This window comes from Meriones unguiculatus, chromosome 11 (genome assembly GCF_030254825.1).
Source record: "Meriones unguiculatus strain TT.TT164.6M chromosome 11, Bangor_MerUng_6.1, whole genome shotgun sequence".
Lineage (NCBI taxonomy): Eukaryota > Metazoa > Chordata > Mammalia > Rodentia > Muridae > Meriones > Meriones unguiculatus.
In genome coordinates, this window is record NC_083359.1 from 11,063,630 (window position 1) to 11,085,945 (window position 22,316).

General features: G+C 50.8%; 1 protein-coding gene across 5 annotated transcripts in view; it reads right to left on the reverse strand.

The window, feature by feature from the left end:
• Rai1 (retinoic acid induced 1) overlaps positions 1 to 22,316 on the reverse strand; it is a 99,418-nt gene that overhangs the window by 38,538 nt on the left and 38,564 nt on the right. The window lies entirely within an intron of this gene.

The window sequence follows — 22,316 nt, forward strand, 5'->3', positions numbered from 1 at the left end:
TGGTATTCAGGGGCATCTGTCGGAAGGAACTACGGACTACTCCAAGGGCCATCGAGGGTCTTGGTGGCCTGTATCCTGACATCTCTGGCTTTGCAAATCAGAAACGTTCTGGGTACAAGGACTCTGTACCCTAGACTTGCTTGAGTCTTGGCTGTCCCTGAGCCTCAAGAGGCTGTGCCCATTTCCCACCTTTATCTATCTACATTTCTCTACCAGTTTGAGGGCAGAGCAGTGATATCAGTTATCAGTTCCTATAGAACAGCATGAAAGAGATTCAGGCTCTGAGGCATGGGGGAGGCTCTTGGCTCCAAAGGCAATTTTGCCCCTACCCAAAAAACCTGCACAGCATAGGCTCCAAGACCCTTTGGAGAGGCCCTGTGCTCAGACTGCAGCTCAGCTTAGGCCCATCCTTCCTCTATGGATGTCAAGGGTGTATTCCCACCTCAAGGTATCCTACTGCTTAGGAAAACAGGGGAGAGGACTCAGAAAATGACCTAGAAACACAGGAAACCTGCCGCTGGTCAACCTGAAATTCCAGCTCACATGACCTGAAATCCCAGGGAATGATTTTTTTTCCCACAAAAGAGGAGTCCCATGGAGGCCATATGATACATGACTCAACTCTACACTGGCCCTGAAGCCACAGCAACAAACCTGGCACATGAGCAGACGGCTCTGCCCAACTCTTTCTCATCTCTATTAGCCATCAGACCAGCCTACAGGCGTAGAACAAGTAGATGGGAAGGAAAGAGGGGGAGGGAATCTGGGGCACATGAAGGCATAAGCCAGAGGGGCTCGAGGTGGCCTATGTTCTGGGGGCTCCTGGCTCACTTAAATTTGTCTCCATGTAGCCATCCTCCCCACGAAGCAACCATGGCTGGCCCTGGTCACAGCTGGGAGGGTTATGAGCGAGGACACTGCCCTCATCTGTGTTACCGCAGAATTCACAAGCTCAGAGTGTGTGATCCACTTGTTCAAAGTCACACAGGGAATCTACGCTGTCAGCTTTCTTACTGCCTGAAGAAACAATGTCCTCTTCAAGTCAAATGGAGGTTGGAGGTCCCAGTTCGAGTTGTGCTGGAAGTAGGCGACCCTTAACTTTCCCCCCCATTCCTCTTCTGCTCATGTGCAGTTACTTTGACTCCCCACACTCACATACAATTCCCCTTATTCCCACTGTCTGCTCGGACTGGCTTCCTATAACTGACTCCTCCGCCCGCCTGTCTACCAAATCCCACCCTACAGCCCCCCACTTTCAAGTTTCCTGCCTTGTGCCCTTCCTTGATTGTGGTCAGGGATAAAACCCAGGGCCTTACACATACTAAGCGCCCTACTAGTACGCTCTAGCCACGACGCCTCAGCCGGACGGGAACTCTGAGAGCAGGAATCCACCTGTCTAATCAGGGCACACAGGAGGAACATGCTGGTTCTGTGAGGAGATGAATGCTGACTCTGCAGCCTGGCCAGTGCAGAATACAGCTGACTAGAGGGAGACTGTCTGCTGATGGTGTTCGGGCTGGAGTTTCTGCCTCCGGCGATGCAGCTCCCCCCAACCACAGTGCCCACTAGAAAAGCCTTCAAGGGACTTCGTGTGTCCTCAGCCTTTACACACATGGGCACAAAATCCTGGGCTGCTCCCCCCTCTCCATATGCCTGGTGCATTGTCCCTGAGTTGCCATCTCCACACAAGGGTCATCTCGCCTCAGATCACACTGGATTCCTTCCCCAAAACTCTATCCCTTGCAGCAACAGTTTCCGTCAGGCCACAGACCCTGCTCCTGTCCTACCACCCACCCGCCAGCCCGTGCTAGATGCTCACAAAAATCAAAAGACGTGCATGGTTTGTGATCCAGAGGCAGATGCTGGTGACAACACAGAAATCCAAGAAACGGCTGAAATATCTGCCACTCACCACCCTGGGATGGTAGGAGGGAGGCCCAGGGCGGTGTTCATTTGCCAGGCCCTTACTACAGGCCAGAGGCACACGGGCCATCTCTGGGCAGTTGGGGCCAGATAGGGAGAAGGACCTTTCTGGTGAGGACTTTGTGTGCTAGAGGTCTAATATCAATTATAACGTTAGATGCCTGCACAGGGCTTAAGAAGAGCTAAGAGGCCACATGAGAGTTAAGAAAACCAAAGCTAGGCACATGGCAAGATGCTGCTCCCCCCACATTGCTGGGTGGGCTGGGCCCTCTCCAAAACAGGGAAACACAGAGCCACTCAGGACTCAGCGGGCCACACCTTGATAGCAGGAGTCTTCAGAAGGCAGAAAGACACTGATCTGGGCCCTAAGGCCAAGCCCTGTCTGCCTTCCACCATGATGACACTGAGTGGATAGCTAATAACTGCCTAGTCATTTGTCTGTCCTCACCCACCTGTAACACTGCAGAGCACCAGTCTGCACCCCTGATCTGTGCAGTAGTCTATAGGTGAAGCTGTGGTTCTTGTTTTTTTCTTTTTTGGGGGTGGGGGGGATGGGGAACATGATAGTGTGTCATGTGGCCCAGGCTGGTCTTGAATTCACTGCATAATTGAAGCTGGCCTTGAACTTCTCACCTTCCTGCCCCTACCTCACAAGTTCTGAGACTATAGGAATGTGCCATGACCTAGTTCTGTAGGTAAATGAACTGAGGTTATGCACTCAATTCTTTCACACACTGTCCCCTAGCCCACCTACTCCAGAAAGCCACACACACCACCCCATCCCCCCACCCCCGCTTACTGCGTGCCCCACACCCTGACTACTGGGGCCATCAGGGCCTCTCTAAACCTGCTTGCTTACCCTGGGGACAATGAACGCAGAGCTATGCTAGGTACAGAACATGGAAGCAGGCATTAAAAGCCTAGCTCTCATCCTTAGAGATGGGCACTGAGCACTCTGTGCCTGCTTGCCCTTTGGTGGCCTACTTTTCATCTGTTCTTCGGGGAAGACCCCCTCTTCCTGTGTATCCCAGGGCACAGTTGGCCAAAGCTGTTTTACTCAGACTATCACTCCTGTCTTCAAACAAACATCTTGCCTGATCCTGGGCTATGACCCAAATTTGAACTGGCAATGGGGAGAAAGTCCATTTTCCTAGGCTTTCCATTTGCTGAAATTTCTGCGATGACCACCTATTTATTTGTTACAATGACCCCCAGGGCTGTATGGAAGTCCTGTTTTTATTTTGTTTGTTTTGGTTGAGTTTTGGCTGGTGTGTGTGTGTAAAGGTCAGAGGTCGATGTCTGACCAGAGCACTCCAGGTAGCCACAGGTCTCCACCTTCTCGGCACGAGATTACGGTGCCGAGTATGTACCACCTTGCCAGCTTTTTTTTTAATTGCACAGCAAATTCTTTATTCCTTGCCACCTCCCAAGCCCCTGTCCTGTTTTCTGACAGGTCCTCATTGGGTGGCCATTCTGTGACAGGAAAGGCCACATGGTCCAGGCCCTTATCAGAACCAAGACCGAGGCTAAACCACTCTACCCAACAGGAGGCTGGGCATGCCGAAGGGGCCTAACCGAACTTCTCTAGACCCTTCTCTCCTTATCTGCACAACAACGGTAACAAGCTAGTTACCTGTCTACGGTGCCCAACCCAGGTGTCTTTCAAGTACCCGCCCCCTGCTCAGAGCTATGTTCTTCCCCATTAAACGACTTCCCATGGTTCCCAGGACCCCCTAACAAACACCATGCGCTTCTTTCTAAGTCCTATCAGCCTCTCCTGCTTTCTCCTCGAGCTTCTTCTCCAACAGATCAGTCTGCAATCCACCCGAGTGCTGGCCTAATGCTTTTTCCAGGACCCAAGCACATGCCAGTTCTGTTGAAAATCCACAGGCCCTGTTCATGCTTCCAAACCCTGGGCAGCTAGCCCACCACCCCTTCCGCCTGTCCCTCTTCCCCCAGTGGTTTCCTGGTACACACATTGATTCTTGTACTCCATTGCAATTAGAGCTTGACACCCCTGTCTTCTACCAAACCGGATTCGACAGGGACTAGGCCTTTTGTCTTTGTTTTAAATCCCTAGCGCTTAGATACCGCCTGCAGACAAACAGTCACTCAGGAGCGTCGCTGACAGGTGGGTGAGTCTGTAAACAACTTCTGCACAGCCCTCAGCATCTCCGAAGCCTTTTCCTGTCTCCCCTCTCAGACTCCATCCCTACCCCTAGGCATGGCCTCAGAAGGGCTTTCTCTGGCCCGGAGCTGGGGTCTGCAAGGAGCTTCCAGTAGGGATCAGTGAAAGCAGCTGGGGCCCTCTTTCAGCAAGATGCCAGCTGTCTCCTTAGCCAAGAGACACTTCCCCACCAGCCCCTGGAGAGGCTGGCAGGTGCTCAGGTGGCCAACAAGTATGGCCCAGAAACCGGCTGGCCCACTCATCTGCCCAGAGCCACCAGGATTTGGTGGTTGAGCGCGGCTCCACCAGTGAGTCTTGGTAACAGTTGCTATGTAAAACGCTCGAAGGGGGAATTTACTGTCAGCGTTAATAATAGATGAAGGTTTCAGAATTTTTGATGCCTTACGTTCTAAGCCGTTTGATTTATAATGTCTCTGGAAAGAAAGAGATGAGGGCACAGTGAAGGAGGAGGCCTAGGAAGGAGTCAGGAGCTCACTCCTCTCCCAACGACGGGGAATCAAGAGGCCCTGAGGGGGAAGCCCCTGGGCCATGCACCTCCAGGATACTGGAATTTGAGGAAGCTTGCAATAGACCTCACACTCCGTGCTGTTCAGGGAAACTGAGTCCTGGCCCCTCCTGCCAGCACCTGGTATTGTTTTGGTGAATTGCTGCCTCTCTTCTGAACACAAGCAGGTGTCTCAAGTAGGCTCCGGAAGCAGCGCTTACGGGTGCCCGCAGCAGGGGCCTTGTGGGGCTGATTACAGGCACCACAGAGCCAACTCACAAGTCCCAACTTCCCCTGCTTATCTACAAGTGGCAGGGGCTGCTGCTGGGGAGGTGGTCCTCAGGTTGGCCAGGCAATCTGCTGCAAAAGGATTGTTTGCCTAAGAAAGCCTCAGAGAGCATGGGGGCCACAGGAAGAGGGCAATGGACAGGGCCTGGGTTTCCTAGAGGCAGCACATAGGTCAAGGCTGAGGCCACTGTGGCCAGGGCTGTCTTGCTGGCAGACACCCAGTGCTATGCTGGCTTCAGGTGCTCTCTCCTACCCCTCACACCTGCCTGTCCTGCCTGTTCAGACATGAAAAATGTTCCCCAGCTAGACTGAGCCTTCCCAGTGCCTGAGAGAGCAGAACTAGCCTAGGCTATGGCCCTATGCCCCTCCAAGTGTCCTCACTTGAAAAACTGGGAAACACCTGGCCTTGCCTTACAGTCCAGGAGCAATCTACACCACCCTGCCCTCCCCCAGGTTCCCTTGCCCCTCAGGAAGATGGGGACAGCTTTTGAGCCTAATGGATAGGGTGAGTGGCAGAATTTGTAGGTCAGTTCTTTGCTGGTGACATATGTAATTTTCTTAACTTTTATTATGGAAAAGGAGAAGGGAAGGGAGGATGACGGCTAGAGGTATGTCAGTATTTTTGTACAAAACACTCCAGGTGCCAAGATTGCACAGAGGCCAGTGCATAAGATGTCTCTGGTCCCACCTGCTTATCAGCATGGTGGTCTTTCCACAAACAGGTTTCCTCTGCCTTCCGAACACCCAGCCCAGCTGTGATGATTTCCTGAGATCAAATGAAAAGTGTGTGTGTGTACACAAGCTTATGTTTCTGCAGAAAACCAAGAACTTTTCTCCAACTTCCAAAGCATTCAAGAGTATCTCCAAGGACTGGAGAGATGGCTCAGAGGTTAAGAGCATGAGCTGCTCTTCCAAAGGTCTGGAGTTCAAGTCCCAGCAACCACATGGTGGCTCATAACCATCTATAATGAGATCTGGTGCCCTTATGTGGCAGGCATGCATGTAGGCAGAATATTGTATTCATAATAAATAAATCTTAAAAAAAAAAGACTTAAAAAAAAAAAAAGAGCATCTCCAACTTGAATCTGGACCCAGGGCCCAGGAAAGATATGGTAGAAGGAACTTGCTGGAGGCCGAAGGCTCAAATGTGTTCAGGTCACAAACCCGTTATTTTATTTTCCAAATGATGGACTTCGGAGTCTGAGGCTGAGGGAGAGTGGGATTGGGAGGCAATATGGGAGGGGCTACAGCTGGGATACAAAATGAATTAACTGTAATTAATAAAAATTAATTAATTTAAAAAAATTTAAAAAAAAAAGGAGTCTGAGACTGGGCCTGGTGAGGTCGTTCAGTCAGCAAAGTGCTTGTCATGCAAGCGTGAGGACTGGAGCTTGAGCCCCAGCATTCATATAAAGAGCCAGCAGAGTCTGCAATCTGTCCTAGGTCATGAAGCCGTGGAGACAGACAGTGCTGGCCCTAATGAGCAGGCTGTGATTCCCAGAGAGAACATGTCTCAAAAACCCAAAGTAAGGCCAGGTTAGGTGGTGCACTTAGGAGGCTGTCCCTGAGGCAGCTGGCAAGAAGACTGAGAACTCTACTGACAGGCAGGCTTTGACCTCTATCCTGGACGGGTGTCTCAGAGCTAGGGGTCAGGTGCGGCAGAAGTGAAGGAAAGGCCGGACAGGGACAGGAGTCTGCCGTGATGCTCATCCCAGCCTGCTTGCCATCTTCTGGTCAAAAACAGAGCCCTGGCCTGGAGGTGTGTTTTGTCACCGGGTACCTAACAGTGCAGGAGGGCAGAGGCCCCCGTTGAACCATGTCACTCTCGGCACTAACGGGTGACAATTATCACTGCTCCCGTGGACGTCAGTTTTGCATTTTGTGCACGCTGTTCCTTTTTTTTTGTGCAAGCTTTCCTCCCACCCTGGTTCTTACCTAGTCATCTCTGAGATGGCCAGGCTAGCCCCTTCTCCGGTCTTTAGCTTATAGGTACCACACAGGAGATTCTTTCACGTGGTTGCTCGCGTCAGTGGAATGCCACAACAGATGTAGAAAGCCTCTACCCCCTGGTGCAAAGTGGGAATTTAAAATGTAGACATGGTTGGGTATGGCTCCGTGGTACAGCTTACCTAACACTCAGGACCTGGGTTCCATCCCCAGAACTATTAAAAAAATAAATAAATAAAACTCCCCAAATTGCTTGGAGCGGTGCCATCTTCAGGAAGTCTTCCTTAGACCCTATGCCTTTGGACTAAGGGTCCACTTATGGGTTCTGCAGCTTCTCTGCAGCTCTTGGTGTGACAATACAGGTGACAATAAGGACTTGCCTGGGCATCACCCCACTGGCCCCAAATAGCCTGCAAAGACTTAGAGGGCAGGGACACACCTGGTGGATACAGGTCACTTGGTCTACTGAGTGAGTGAATAAGGAAGGGTGGATAGAGGACCACCTCAGCTTCATCTTACCCTCACAGGTGAAAGCACTAACCCATCTTGTCCCAGGGAGACAAGAGGACCAGTATGTATGACATGCAGACCCAGAATCCCGTTTCCAGCTCAGGACCCTACTGCTCTCTGGGCTAGACACCCTCATGGCTCCCCCACCAACTTTCAGAGGGGCGGTTATAACTATCCTTAACTAATAAGAAACAGAGTAATGACTTAATCATCACCTAATACATGAAATTTGTTTTGCAGCCGTTTGTGTGTGTGTGGGCACTCATGCATGACGGTGTGGGGGGGGGGGAAGGGTTCGCCAAATGACACTGAAGGGCAGACTGTAACGTTATCCCAGGAAACCCCCATCTTTGGGCAAGGCAGGGACAGCCAGGAGCTACCTAATGGTTACAGGAGCACCAAGCAAGAATCTGTGGGGGAGCAGGGACACCAGGGTACTCTAAGGCTGCAGAACTCTAAACAACCCCCTCCCCTAAAGAGCTGAACAGACACCTCCTCAGATCAGGTGAATGGCACCGGCTCTCAGAAGAGAGGCTGTGAAACCACATCTTCCCCCTTCTCTTCTTCTCTGTGACAAGAAATACAGTGGCACTTTTAGGACCTGGACCAGCTTCACGGTCACCAAACCACTGGAGGATTCCTGCTACACAAAGGCCCTGGGGGGCGGGGGGTGGAGGGAAGGTAAGATGGCTCAGCAGGTAAAGGCACCTATCACTAAACCTGAAGACCTGAGTTCAATCCCTGGGACCCACATGGCAGAAGGGAACATTCCACACTGTGGTGTGCATGTCTTGAGACACAAACGCACAAATAAATGTAATAAATGGTTTTTTTTTTTGTTGTTGTTGTTTTGTTTTTTTTTTTTTTTTAAGAAATAGTAGACAGTGCTCATAGGTGCACAGGTACGCTGCCTGACAGAAGTGTGCCGAATGGCAAGAATCCACAAGTCACCTCTTGGCTCTCCATGTCCTGGATTATGCCGTCTTCAGCGGTCACCAGGCCCTCCTCACGACATGCCAATCTTCACAAAGCAGCCACATGTTAGGGCCATAGGACCTAGCCCCTGGTCTGTCTCGCAAAGCCTTCCTACCCTAAACACGTACACTCTAAGAAAGACCTACGGTGAGATGGCGTGCAAAGGCACACCTACATGGGAGCCAACAACACCCTGCCAATCTCCCCTCCATACTAAGCCTGCCAGCTTGCCCACTACCTCTATTCAGAGCTAACCAGGCCCCACCTGCACAGCCCTGGCCTTGTTCTGACCCTGCTGTTCTGGTTCCTAGCTAACACCAACTACTCCTGATTGGATTCTGACAATTCAGACTCCTGGGATACCCGGAAACTGTGACTCAGAGGGGCCCCGGGACAGGAGCATGCACGGGGCACATTTCTATAGGCTGAACTCCAACGGCCTTCATGCCTGGGTGAAGGGCTGTCTCCACCTGAAGCAGCAGCAGCCCAACGGAAATAGTCACACTCAGTGACATCTGAAACCTCATATCCCATGGGCCCTAGCAGTTTTTAAAAATCTTTTTGGGTTTCTCTGTGTAACCCTGGCTGTCCTGAAAATCATTCTGTAAACCAGGCTGGACTCAAACTCAGAGATCTGCCTGTCTCTGCCCCCTGAGTGCTGGGATTAAAGGCGTCACCACCACCACCTGGAGGACCCTAGTATTTCCGTTGGCACAAACTGGTCTGGTAGAACCTGGCACCAGCAGTGGGGAGCTGCTGTGGCTCAGGAGCTTCTGGAATTAGGCATCCCTCTGGAACTATATGAGGCACCTGGACACAGCAGGGTTTTGAGGATCTCGGTGCCTATGACTGCGCAAAGAACAAGGAAGGCTGCTTCCAACTCACAAGGCTGCTATTTGGTAAGTGCTCATTACGGGCAGGGCTCTGCCAACCTCAGTTTCTTTAAACCTAGGACTGGAATGATGGCATAAAGCAAAACCCATTGCTCAGGGCAATACCAGACTGTGCTGCCCCTGGCCCTGGCTGGAGAGCAAGCAGGGCCCATCTGCAGCCTCGAGAGGCAGGGCCACAATCAGAGAGATGCGCAGACGTGCAAACACACATACAAAACATTCGTATCTATAAAGTAAAACAAGGAAATCTGGAAAAAATAAATAAAACCCCAGAAAGAGTGTGTATGGGCTCTCACAATGGCTCAGATGGCGAAGGCGCTGGCCCTCGAGCCTGTGGACTTAAGTGCAGTCCCTGAAGCCCGCCTGGCAGGAGGGGAAAACTAACTACAGTAAGTTGTCTTCTGACCTTTGCACTTTTACAAAATAAATAAATGTAAAAACTATTTTTAAAATGAAAACAATGTGTGTGGTTTAAAGTAAGGGAGGGTGACAGGATTTTTTGCCAGTTTCCAATAAATTTAGCTCCAGGGCTTGGAGAGGAGAGAGGATGGTTATGTCCATCCAGTTAGGTACTTTAAGACTGAAGACATTCATTTCTTCACTTCTTCATTAATTCCAACCAAGATCTCATTGTTGGAGTAACCTGCTCAGTATCAAGACCTCAGCAGTAAGAATATATTCATTCTTCATATGCTAAGTTTCTGCTGTGAGTCCCAGGGCCTAATCCTTGCACCTGGAACCGTGGCTGGGGTTGGGCGTGAGCAGGCCAGGTTGGGTAACTGGCATCTGTTCTGTGCTGCAATCCCCTACCCTCTGGCCCCATTCACGTTACCCGTGGCCACAGGAGCCCACCTTGGAGCTAGCAGAAACACAGGAAGGAATTATGGTCCCTACAGGAGACACTGACATGAAGCTGGTTACTGCCTTTTCAGAAATTGTAATTCCTTTTTATTAGAAAATTAAAGGATCGGACCAGCTTGCCAAAAGCCAAAGCAGCTGAAATGTGCTTGCCTAAGATATGCAGCGTCTGATAAATGGATTTATGCATCTCCCTCCTTTCCTCCATCCCTCTCCTTAACCAGTCTGTTTTCCATTCCCTCCCCATCCACAAGCACTGCAGCGAAGGCCATGAGCTTGGCCTTGGCCCATAGGCCCAACACCCTGGATGTAGGGAGAGTGCTTTTGTTTCCTCAGCACTGAGCACCAGCTTTAAGCCTTTTCAGAAAAGCCTCGGGGATTCTCTGGCTTTCCTGAGATGCAAGGCTGCTTGTGGCCTCTGCTAAGCTAAGGGTGTCAGGAGGGAAGGGCAGGAACAATAAAAGACTTGAGCTTTGGAGAAATATGCTCATCCATGTGGAGACCTGGGCACAGGCAGTTCCAGATGCAGCTGGTGGAGGGAAGCAGCCAGGGCAGAGCCGAGGAGGACAAGGACAAGAGGGCAGGGCATGTCCCTCACAACCACAAAAAAAGCAGCTATTCAAAACCACCCAGGGAGTTTTCTCTTATTGAAAAGTCCTTGATTCTTCTTTCTGCCTCAGGACTCATGAACAAGGGCCCATCTTATTAATGGGGTGATAGAGGGGCCCCGAGGGTGGGTCTTCCTCCTCAGGAAGGTGGCTGAGCCTGCCCTGTGAGTCATTAGGAGCTGGTAACTAAGGTATCCAGAACTGAATTTTCTCTCCATTCATCTCTCTTTTTCTCTTTCCCTTTCTCCACATCCTCTCCCCCATTAGTCAGATGTTCCAGGCCTGGTTTAGAAGGGAGCCTGTGCGCGCACGTGTGTGTGTGTGTGTGTGTGTGTGTGTATGTGTGTGTGTGTGTGTGTGTGACTAGATGCACACAGTGAGCATTAGTGTGTATGAATGTGTGCTGAATACTAAAATGGTGTCCACCTCCTGATGCTCTGATGGGAGTAGGAGTGGGACAGTGGCATCACAGCCCAAGTACCTCTGCCCCAACCTCCCCTTCATGGCTTCTGGAGGCCTCCCATCACAGCTCAAGGGCAAATTCATTTCCCTTGATGCCTTCTTGAGTAACAAAAGGCAGGCTTGGGTTTCTTTTACCTCCTCTCACTGAGGCCTCGGCTTTAGCATGTCTGGCAGAGCCTGCTTTGTTCTGGAGAAAATCAAGACAGGATCTGTCCCAGGGTTTGCTGCCTGGGTAGGCGACAGGGTGGAGGTCAGAAATAAACACAAAATAGCATTGTCCACCAGACCTCCTTCCCTGGAGTTAGGTCCCAACAGGCACAGCCTTTATAGGACTCTGCTCTAAGACCTAGTTCAAATCCTTAGGTGGCTGTGGTCTGGGGGAAATTCTTTCCTACTCTATCTAAGCCTGGTTTGACAACCTCAGACACTTACTGAAAGTGTTGTACCTGCACAAAGCCCTGGCACGATGTCACTTCTCACCTGGGCAGCTCCAGGAGTGAGCCAGATTTCTGTTGACACAGGTAGGGAGCCATGGGAGGAAATGGCTGTGTCAGGGTGCAAAGTAGGTGTCTTTGGGTGGTGTTTCTGAGGAAGTAGAGTGCTGCTGGCCCTGAAACACACAGATGTTTTTCCTGGAGGACAGGAAACACAGACAGCCCCAGCATGGCAAATGCATTCCTCAGAGAGGACCTGGACCAAGGGAGCAGCATGGCGACTGAATTCTGTTCAGTGTGACCCACCTACACAACACCTTCCCCTGATGGTCATAGGCTCTCTTTGGGTAACACCAAGTCCAGGGTGCCAAGCACCAGGTCTAGCCCAAGTTAGTGAATACCCACTCACTCAGATGCCAGTCTTTGACCCTGCCTGTCCCCTCTGGCCTGGGATCCTCCTCATGGGGTGGGGCTGCGGCATCTGGAGGTTTCCACCACCCTCCCTACAGTGGGAAGCAGAGCCGCCTGCACTGGTGAGTCATGTCAGCTCAGCTGGCTGTTCTGTGCAGTGGGAGGGCCCCACAACCACAGCCTTGTCTGCAACCAAAATGAAGAGGTCAGCTTTAGCAGCTGACTGGCAGTAGGGCTGGTGCCTTGGACCTGGCCCTGGCTGCCTCTGGTCATCAGCAAGTGATTCAGCCTCCATCCTGACAGGGAGAAGGAAGAGGTAGCCTGCTGGGGTAAGGCTGATGGCGTAGAGCCTAAACATTCTCAAAGAGTTGAGGCAGAGCTCGACTGAGGAAGGGGGAGCAGATGTTGGGATATGCATTTGGATGGGGTCTCTAGAGCCTCAACAAGTCAAGCAAGCAGTCCAGCTCGGCAGGCAAGGGGTGCAGCAGCCTGGCCAGCAGCCCTGCCCTTGCCTTGGAAACCTTCCCCTAGGTGCCAGCTCAGACCTCTGTCCTCACCCTCTTCTTCTTCACCCTGCCTGTCAGAATCACAGAGTAAAGGGCTGCAAATGGGATAGCCATTTTCATTTGCACCCGCCTTCACTTCCCCAGCTCCTGAGGGCTGACATGTCCTGTCCTGTCTAGTCATCCCTGTCCCCTCTCTCCCTTGGAGGGTAGCCATAGCCACATACTCCAACAAAGACAGGCTGTGAACAATGCCAGGGGCTAACAGCTAGCACTGTGAGCCATGCTGAGTGGACTCTGGCTAACTGTGTGGTAGCCCTGGTGTATGAGAGCCAGTGGGTTCACAAGAAGCAGCCCCCTTTGATACCTTCACACTTTTCACTCCAACCTGTCTTGATCTTCCTTGTCACAAAACCTTCCCTCTGGTAGGGTGGAGCAGCCCTAATCAGGGTGCTTGTGTCCAGATACTTCCTAGGTACACTATAAAAGAACTGCAGCTGCCCACACCAACTCCCAATGTATAAGAGGTGCCAGATACACGCAGACAGTACTCGCAGCTCTGGGTTGTTCGTAGGTCATTTTAGTTCTGACAACTCCTGCAGAACCGGCCCACTCCCCATATGAAGAAGACTGAGATCCATGGGCCCATACAGGTTCTCTGAACTCCTGTATGTTCTGGGAGCCAGTATGGATGAGGTGAGGACACTACATAGTAACTTCCCTACGTCCAGATAAATAACTAAGATCAGCAGGCTTGCTTTGCTTGAAACAGGGTCTCACTATGTAGCCCTGGCTGGCCAGGAACTGGCTATATAGAACAGGCTGGCCGGAACTCACAAAGATGGATCTGTCTCTGCTTTCTGACATGCTAGGATTAAAGGTACGCATCACCACACCCATTTCAAAGAACCTTCTTCTTCAGGAGCAGTGTTCTTTCAGTTTGCTGTTCTCTCTCCCTCAGTAGACAGGCCCAGGCCAGGGACCACCCAAGATGGGGAAGAGGGGTGTGTGTGCTAGTACCCACACTACATCTAGCCCCATGCTCCACCCAAAAGCAGTCAGGGAAACAGGCTTTTCACAGTCCCCCAGCCATCCCATCCTACCCACAAGGCTTCACTCAGCCCTGAGCCAAGAACTGGGCCTGTTGCCATCAGCTATCAGGCATTACCTGAGTATCAGCTCACCCTTCCCCCAGGTCCTTGTCAACTGAAGAGGAGACACAGGCTTGCCTGAGACCCTACTTCCTCAAGCTACCCCAATCATTCACCCCTCACAACCCCACCACCACTTCTTGGCCTGCTTAGGGCTATGCTTTCTTTAAGCATCTCCTAATCCACCAGGAATAAAAAGTGTAATTTATGTATAGCAGTCTGCCATTACTGTCCTGAGCCCACCCATCTAGACCTTTTCCCTGAGACTGTTGCCTGGTACCTTGTGCCTATCCCACCATCCTCCTGGGGCAGGACTCAGTACCTGAGGCTGGTGCAGGGTCTTTGGCTCCACACACTTCTGAGGCAGACTCACTGAGGCTGAACTTCCAATTAAGGCAGAGAAATAATTACTATAGGGCTCTAGGCCAGCTCAAGTGGGGACAGGCCTCAGTGTAGGAAGAGGTAGCCAGGTAACCCACAGCCAGGAAAAGAAGCTGGGCCTTCTTTTAGGGTCACTCTTATAGTCCCCACCCATCCTCCTGCCTCAGGAGTGCTTGAAGGCACAAGAGGCTATGGGTAGAGACAAAGAGTGGAGGTTCCCAGTGCAGGGGACCATAAAGGGAGTCCATCTGGTTCTAACAAAACTGAATTAAATGAAATCTAAACACCCCACACTGGCTATACCATGGTGAGACTGAAGGCCACCTGGGCACAATAGGATGGGGTAGGCACCCCAAAAACAGGCCTGGGGGTGAGGGCTTGGGTCTTCCTATGTCCTAGGGGAGGACAAGGGTAGTACTGATTGCTGCACCTCTGACCCACCTCTACAGAGCATAGGTGTGAGGAAGGGGAGTCTATGGGTACTGTGAGAACTTCTCATCTTTTAAGAGGTCTTCAAACAGCCTGTTTGGCTGTGGCCCCTCATCTCAAGAAATGACCATCCTTGATCCAAAATGCCATCTCCGAGAATCACCCATTTTCTCTTCAGGAATGTTTCCTTTTAGTCCAGACACTCCACAGCTGCACAGAGTTCCATCTCAGAAACACCTTCTTCATCTTCAAGTATGATCCATCTCCAGAAATGTCAATGCTCTCCTAACAGCTCCATTCCAACTCCAAGAAGCCTTCCAGACATCTTACACTCCATCTCCAGATGCTCATTTTTCCTCCAGAAGAACCTCAGATCCAAAAGTGCCCCGTGGTTTCCGGAAATACTCCAGCAGCGTCAAAGAGGCACTACGGTGTATCTCCAGAAAGGCTCCATTCTCAGACACGTTACGTCTGGCAATATTCAGAATGCAGAAAAGCCCCCTCATCTTTACTTAAAACAAAACAAAATTTAAAAAAAAAATCTATCTCCAGAAGAATTCTCATTTCACTTTCAAATGTACCCCTATTTCATCTTCAGAAATTACCTCCTCCAGAAATGCTCTCCATGTTGTCTCTAGAGATATCCTGGCTCTGGAACCATTCCAGCTCCTGTCTGGAAACACCAAGGCAAAGCTTCCTGCCCTGGCTCACATGCTGAAGGAACTGAGAGCCATTTCCTCCAAGATCTCCTGGAAAGAGGCTATACAGGCATCCTCTTTTCTTGTCTCCCTGGCTCCTGGGACCCTCTTAGCCATCTGCTGGGTTCTCTTGTCCCAGTTGCTAAGGATGTGTGGGTTGTGGCCCCTTTGGAGGTGAACAACCCTTTCACAGGGGTCGCATATCAGATATCCTGCCTATCAGATATTTACATTACAATTCATAACAGTAGCAAAATTGGTAATGAAGTAGCAATGAAAATAATCTTATGGTTTGGGGGTCACCACAACATTTGGAAGTTATTAAAGGGTTACAGCACTAGGAAGGTTGAACTGGAGGATTTTGCCTGGGACAGCAATTTGAGAGTGTGTGGGGGGCAGGAAGGGATAGTATGGAGGAGTCCATACAGCCACGCCTCCTCCCACTATGTCCTCACTGTTAAGCACCACTGCCTACACATACACAGTATGACAAAAAACTTCACGCGCTATGCACAGGAGTACCATGTCACCCTTTAGAATCTTGGCTCAGAAAAGCATGGAAATCTGTGTCCAGCATTTATACACACATCAAAGATACATCCATACCCACTGTGAACCTTACCTGACCTTCCTGGGGGTCTCACTTTCTGGGCACTGGGTCAGTCCCCAGACAGTGCAAATCGACAAGATTGGCAGCCTGGCAACTGCTCAGTGCCAACATTTAAGAAGCTCAATCACAGCTCTTTGGGCTTTTGGGAACAGGGAAAGTGAGAGTAGTATATTCGGTATCTGCTTGAACACTCAGTAAGATGAGGTATTTACTCTCCCTTGGGCAGCCCAGTCCCCTTGGGTAGAAGCAAACCTGGCCATGTCACCTTTGTCCACATAACCAAACACTGCTCTCCAATACACAAAGCCATGTCCTGTGGTAAAGGTAAGGTGCCAGGGAAGAGGATCCGGGGGTTGCTAGGTAGTGGGTAGCCAGGACCAGCACACACAGATGTGCCTTTGAGAGTACCCCAGCAGTTCAGCATAGACACGAGCACGCTACAATCTATTCTGGAACTGCAAAAAGGGGTCTGAGCCCCTGACCTGTATCAAGTGCTGCTGATACCTGGCCTTTGTGGGACAACACTCAGAGCCCCCAAGCCGTAAAAGGGAAGAAGCCCTGCACAATTCCTGGTCTGTCCGGGTGTCACTGTGTAGCTCTGGTCTGCTGTCACGGGAGGACAATTACCATTTATTAAGCCTCCCAATTTAGAACCAGCCTCAATTAACTGGAACCTCCAGAGCCTATTTTGATGGATGTAAATACAGCTTCAATATGCCCTCCACTGTGCCCTCAGCACAGGCCATGACCCCCAACCAGCTAGCTTTTGCCTAGACACAGAGCTTTGACATCTGTCTCCCACCACCCTTCTCCATCCCTCCCAGTCCTATTCAGGAGACACACTTTATCTCTGCCTGATCTTCCTTTGCTAGGGAAGGTATCCCCACCCCAAAATAGGAAAGAAAAGAAATCCAAAGTTAAACGTGGGTGTGAGTGAACACATGGTCCTGAAGTCCAAGACGGCAGTGAGCCAGAGCCACACCTTGCTGGTAGCAGCAGAGCTGTCCGGGCCTCCTAGCCCCTGGGAGCAGCCCAGCCTACTGCATCAATATTCTCCATCCTTCGTAGCCCAAACTGCACTGGTTCTCCTGGGACCCTTTTATCCCACAATGTCGCTTCAGCAAAAGGTTATGTAGAAGAATGTGGAAGTCTCTCCCGCATATTAACTAAAAGCATGTTCTTGAAAATGCGCGAGAAGAGAAGAAAGCGCACCTATGAGTCAATCTCTCTGAGTCTGTGATGAGGTGAGATGGAGCGTTGGACTGGCAGGATCCTGTCTTGCTGGACTTGGACCCACATGTGTCACTTCATTTCACTGAGCTGCAGATTTCTGGCCTGCTATAAGTGGGAACGTAAAAGTCCCCACTCCTGGTGCTCTGACACTGAGGTCATCCGAATAACTGCAATCACATCCCAGAGAGGGCAGAATGCGATTGGTGTTAGTGTTCTGGGCTTGCCAACCAAGTACACAGTCAAGAACACACTCCACAAGCACGTGATACCTGTGTCCGTCACCTATCCCTGCAGCCCCACCTCCTGGGCACCCTTTTTCTGGAGGTGGGGAGTACAGAATTCTTGGATATACCTTCTAAACCCCGTTTATTATCAGCTAGCTGTGAGTCTTTGTTCCGTTGTTTGTTTTCCACTGTATAGCTTCGGTTGGCCTTGGGACTCACTACGTAGACCAGGCTAGCCTGGAACTCATAGAGATCCTCCTGTCTTCTGCCTCCCAAGCACTGAGATTAGAGGTGTGCACCATACCTTTAAAAAGCTGGCTTTTTAAAATAAAAGCAGACAGTAGATTTTTGGGTCAAACTTGGCATTTTTAAAAGCCCCGTGTTTTCCAAACAGTGCTCATCCAAGGATGTCCCTTCTCAAGCTATGATCACCTCTATCCTCAACTCTCAGAAAAGCAGGTCTCTTCAGAGGAAAGGCAGGGTTGTGGAAATACAAAGCAAGCTTTCCTTGGCAGGGGCTGGCAACCACTAGGCTTCTGTGTGCTGTTCCATCAAATGGGGTGTGACAGAGCCCACCTTCAGTAGGTGATGACAGTGGTGTAAAAGCCCCCGGCACAAAAATGGGCTCAGCAGGTTTCTTTGGGATCACTGGAGAAGGGTTCATTCCTTCTCAGAGGTTTACTTGCCCTCCTCCGCCAATCATGATGTAAAATGAACAATAGGAGGAGAACGAGCCCTTTGCAGATCCAATGCCCAGAGAGGCATGTTTGTATTACATAGCAGAAAATACATGAATGGCAGCTTAGAACATGGCCCTGGGCAAATTACCCTTTGCCGTCGAAACAGTGACCTATGATCAGTGCCCATAAGGCCCTAGGGCATGAGGGTCCTGGGAAGCTCTACCTTGCTCAGTCCTCCTGCTTCAGGCCTGCTGCTGGCTTGGGCTCAGTGATTGCGTACTCAGGGGCACCAACTAGGGAGTTCAGCAGAAGGGCCTCTTCCCCTCCTCCCCCACTTAACTCAACATCCTGGAAGTCCATTCTAGTCATAGCCAGGGGCTCATCCCATAGGACCTCCAGACACAAGCACATGATCTCTTTACCCCTCAGTTTCTACATTTGCAAAATGGGGGTGAAGGAACTTCCTACCAACAGAGACAATCTGAGGAAAGGAACTAAGCGGGGCTGGGGCCTGGAACCCAACAGGTTCTTAGCCAGGCTCTGGTGCTATACCTCCCTTTCTATGCTGAGCCTTTCCCCTCCAGAACTGCCCCATCTTTTTCCTATAAGACCCCAGGCCTCCTTGGTATTAAGAATGGCAGGCCAGTGGTTCTGGTTCAGGCTGGTGATTAGGGAACAGATTAGGCCCTGCATCTCCCTGGCTGTCCTCAGTCAGGAAGTTTGTACAGGATCCCCAATGGGGAGTGAGGCCAAGGTTAATTAATATGGGCTGTCCATATCCTTGGAAAGGTATGCAAGAGAAGGCTCAAAGGAGGGACAGGGGATGGTGTGGACTTAACTCTCCCTCTGAGCCAGTGGTGTTCCCTGCCCAGGGGCTCTTCTTTCCCAGTATTTTCCAGGTAATGTTTTACAGCAGTCATAACCCAGAGTTCTCATCAGCTACAGCTCCTACCTGTGTGTGCTCTGTGCCCACTCTGATGTAGAGCTGCTCACATCTACATATCCTTCTCATCTTGCACTCTAGGCCTTAAACACAATGTCCAGAATGATTAGCTGCCAATTCTCTTTCTCTGGCAAAGAATACTGTGCACTGAGTCCCCTTCCTCCGGGACACCTGCTAGGTTCTCCTAGGGCAGGGCCTCATCGACAGACCTATGGGCTGTTAGAAATATAGCTTCAACAGTCACAAGTACAAGGTGAGGCTGACCTAGGTCAGCCTGGTCTGGATGTCCCCTGTGCAGCATTTCTAATCTATGTTCTAAACTCCAAGATGGCCTCCTCCCATAGCTTCTCACAGCCACTTGGGCTCTGGCTGAAGTCCTAGGCCACAAGCCAGCCCAGCAATAGTTCCTATGGCCAGCACACCCATGACAGAATGGCTCTAACAAGGCTTCTGCCCTGCTGGATCTCACAGGACCGAGGAGCTTCCTGAGAGAATGCCATCCACGCTTAACCTGTACGGCGGGGCAGCACAGTGCCATAGTGGTGACAGTGATTTAATCAGGCAGCAAATGGCCGTCTGGGGTCCATATCTCTCACATAAGCCGTTTGCTGAATCATTGATATCGTATGATTTTTGAACAGAATGTGTCACGGAAACATCCAGATTCTGGGTCTTGAGAAAGTGGGTGGCACGAACTCTGGTTTCATCCCCAGGAAGACCAGGTGGCCCACATGGCCTCACCTGCATTGTCCACCTGGACCGGCATTATGAAAGCATGGGTCCCTTTAGATTTGCCTGATGAAACAAGATAACATGTTAGCATTTTAAACATGGCTGGCCATGCCTTGACCTGTGGCCGTGGGGAGAAGCGACATTACGCGCAGACAGAAGGCAGGAAGCAGGAGCTCAGCTGAAACTGCTCCTGGAGGGGGCAACTTGCAGAGGTGACGGGGACAGGCAAGGCCACTCTATGGGTGCCAAGGGTGTCTGTGGGATGAGTGGAAACCTTTCTTCTCCCCTCCCAGTTCTGCCCTGTGGAGGATGTAGAAGCTGACTTCCCATCCTACCTGCCCCTCTCATTCTCAAGGTACTATTTCTGGCTTACAAAACCTCCTCTTGGTCAAGCTTCCCCTAAGAATGTGGGGGCCAGATCTAATAAATCTCATTGGGACCCAACCCAGCAGGACCATCCCCTCCCTTTTCCCAAACATTCCACTTTTAATGAGGTAACCTTAGGTGGCTCCAGTGAGCACATTAGCTCCCCAAGAGGCTCACACTGAGATGTGTTAGCTGAACCCCAGGCTGTCTCCTAGAAAACCCTGAAGGATTGCAGCGTGGCTCTCTCAACAGCCAGCAAACTTCACTTCTCTCCCATGGCGGCATTCTTGTGTCCTGGATGTAGAGATGTTCAGATGAATCCTTATGCATGAGGGCCTGTCAAGCACTTGAACAGATCCTACCTCACTTTTCCGACATGACTTGCCAGGAAAAGCTACCATCACTGTTGCACACAAGGGAAAACAAGCCTTGGACGCTTTGGGGCAGTGACCTTGGATCCTTTTGGATAAGAGTCTTTCCCTCTCAGAGAATCTGGGGGGAAAGGGGGGGCTGAGGCAGAGGCAGCCAATTAGTGTGTGGGAAGAGGAAGAGGTGCAGTAATGGCCATGTCTCCCAGATGATGAGGTGAGAGGTTTACAGGAATGTCTATCACTGGATGCTTGTGACGGCACAGCAATGCCAGGTCTGGGCTTTCCTAGAGAAATCTCAGCATGTGCACCCCAAGTGTGGCTGCAGGCCTGTAGGCCCTAGTGACACTCATGTCTGGTCTGCTACAGATCAGCTAACACAGGCCAGTAGGGGCAGGTACAAATAATGCAAGTCAGATGTGGGGTAGGTGGTAAGCTGCCAAATTCCCCACATGAAGGAACAACATGGTTTATGTTCTGTGTGGATGGGGCCTCAGAAAGGATGGAACTTAGGAGTGACACAGAGAATGAGAAGACTCTCTCGGCCTTGAGCCCTGGCTCCCCAGAGTTTCTGCAGAAGTAGAAGCTCAAAGTGGGATTCAGGGGCAGCTAAGAACTAAAAAACAGCCTGGGCCTTGAGGCCAGGGAACTGGGTACAGCCTAGAGTTCCCAACATCTGGCTGCACGAAGCCTGTCACTTTTCTGTAACACTGACCACACACATCAACATGCAGAGTTATGTAAATAATCATGCAGCACCAGGTACACGAGCACAGATCCATGGGATTCTGATGGCTGCCATCCAGCTGCTGATACCTGAAGTTATTACCTCATGGAGTCCTAATTGGGCATGTACCCCCACCCCTTGCCATAGCCCTTCAAACCTGTGTCCCGAGTCTGTGGTTGGACCCTGCTTAGACAGACCCTCTCTGTTCAGCTTCAGTCTCTTCCAGGCTGGGGGTTGAGCAGAAACAGCTCAATCAGGATATAATCGTTTTTAATTAACGTGCGGATCATTTCACAGGCTGATCTCCTTGGAGACCACAAGGAAGACGGTCTCCTAAGATTTTCTTTCTTTTTGCTCTCCCAGTGTACCCCTTCCAGCAAAAGGCCGTACTTCACTTTCACCTGTCATCCACAACCTTGAGGACCGCACAAAAGCCTGGCTCCTGGGTCTCCTCAAGGCCATCAAGAGGAATTATGTGCTCACAACTACACACAGACACAAGCTTTCACCCCACCCCTAACGCATACCTGCAGAGATGTGCACACACCCACAGGAGGACACAGAGACTTGTGTGTCCGGAGGAATATGCACATGGAACGGGCCAGCATGGTCTGTATAGTAAGATCCCTGCCTCAAGCAATAAACAAAGGGGGAGGATTAGAGGCTCACATGGGTACACTCCAGAGCATGATACACAGATGAGCACTCACCTGCACAGACATACCACACAAATGTCCACATGTCCATATTCAGCACAGTTTCAACCTTCAGGGCTGAAGTGCTGGCAGGAAGGAGACAAAAAAAAAACAAAAAACAGCCCTGTCTTTGGGTGGAGAATCAGAAGCCATAGCTATAAGGGTCTGTAGCACTGGGTACATGTCTTGGGTCAGAAGGACCTAACTCACATAGGTAGCAAATAGGGCCTGGGCCTGGCCTGGTGGCCTCTGTTCCCTGTGGAGGAGGTGATAGAACGGCGCTCAGCCCTGTAGAGCAACCCCATGGTGCCCAGCACCAGCTGGCCTAACACTCCCATTGAGAGCAGTGTCCCCAACCTTTCCTCTGAGTCCCTGATGAGGCCCATAGGGCTTTCTTTTTACTTCCTTCGTTTGACCTAAATCCTTTCTCCAATTTCCTTTTTTTTTTTTTCCTTCCTCCATTCTCTTTCTTCCAAGCTTCCCTCCCATTTTGGAATCACTGTTTCATCTGTTTCTTTTCTTCCCTTTCACCCCAGGCATCCAAAGTCAACCTCAGATCAGAGGAATTCTAAATGGATCTTACTGTTCCCCGTTC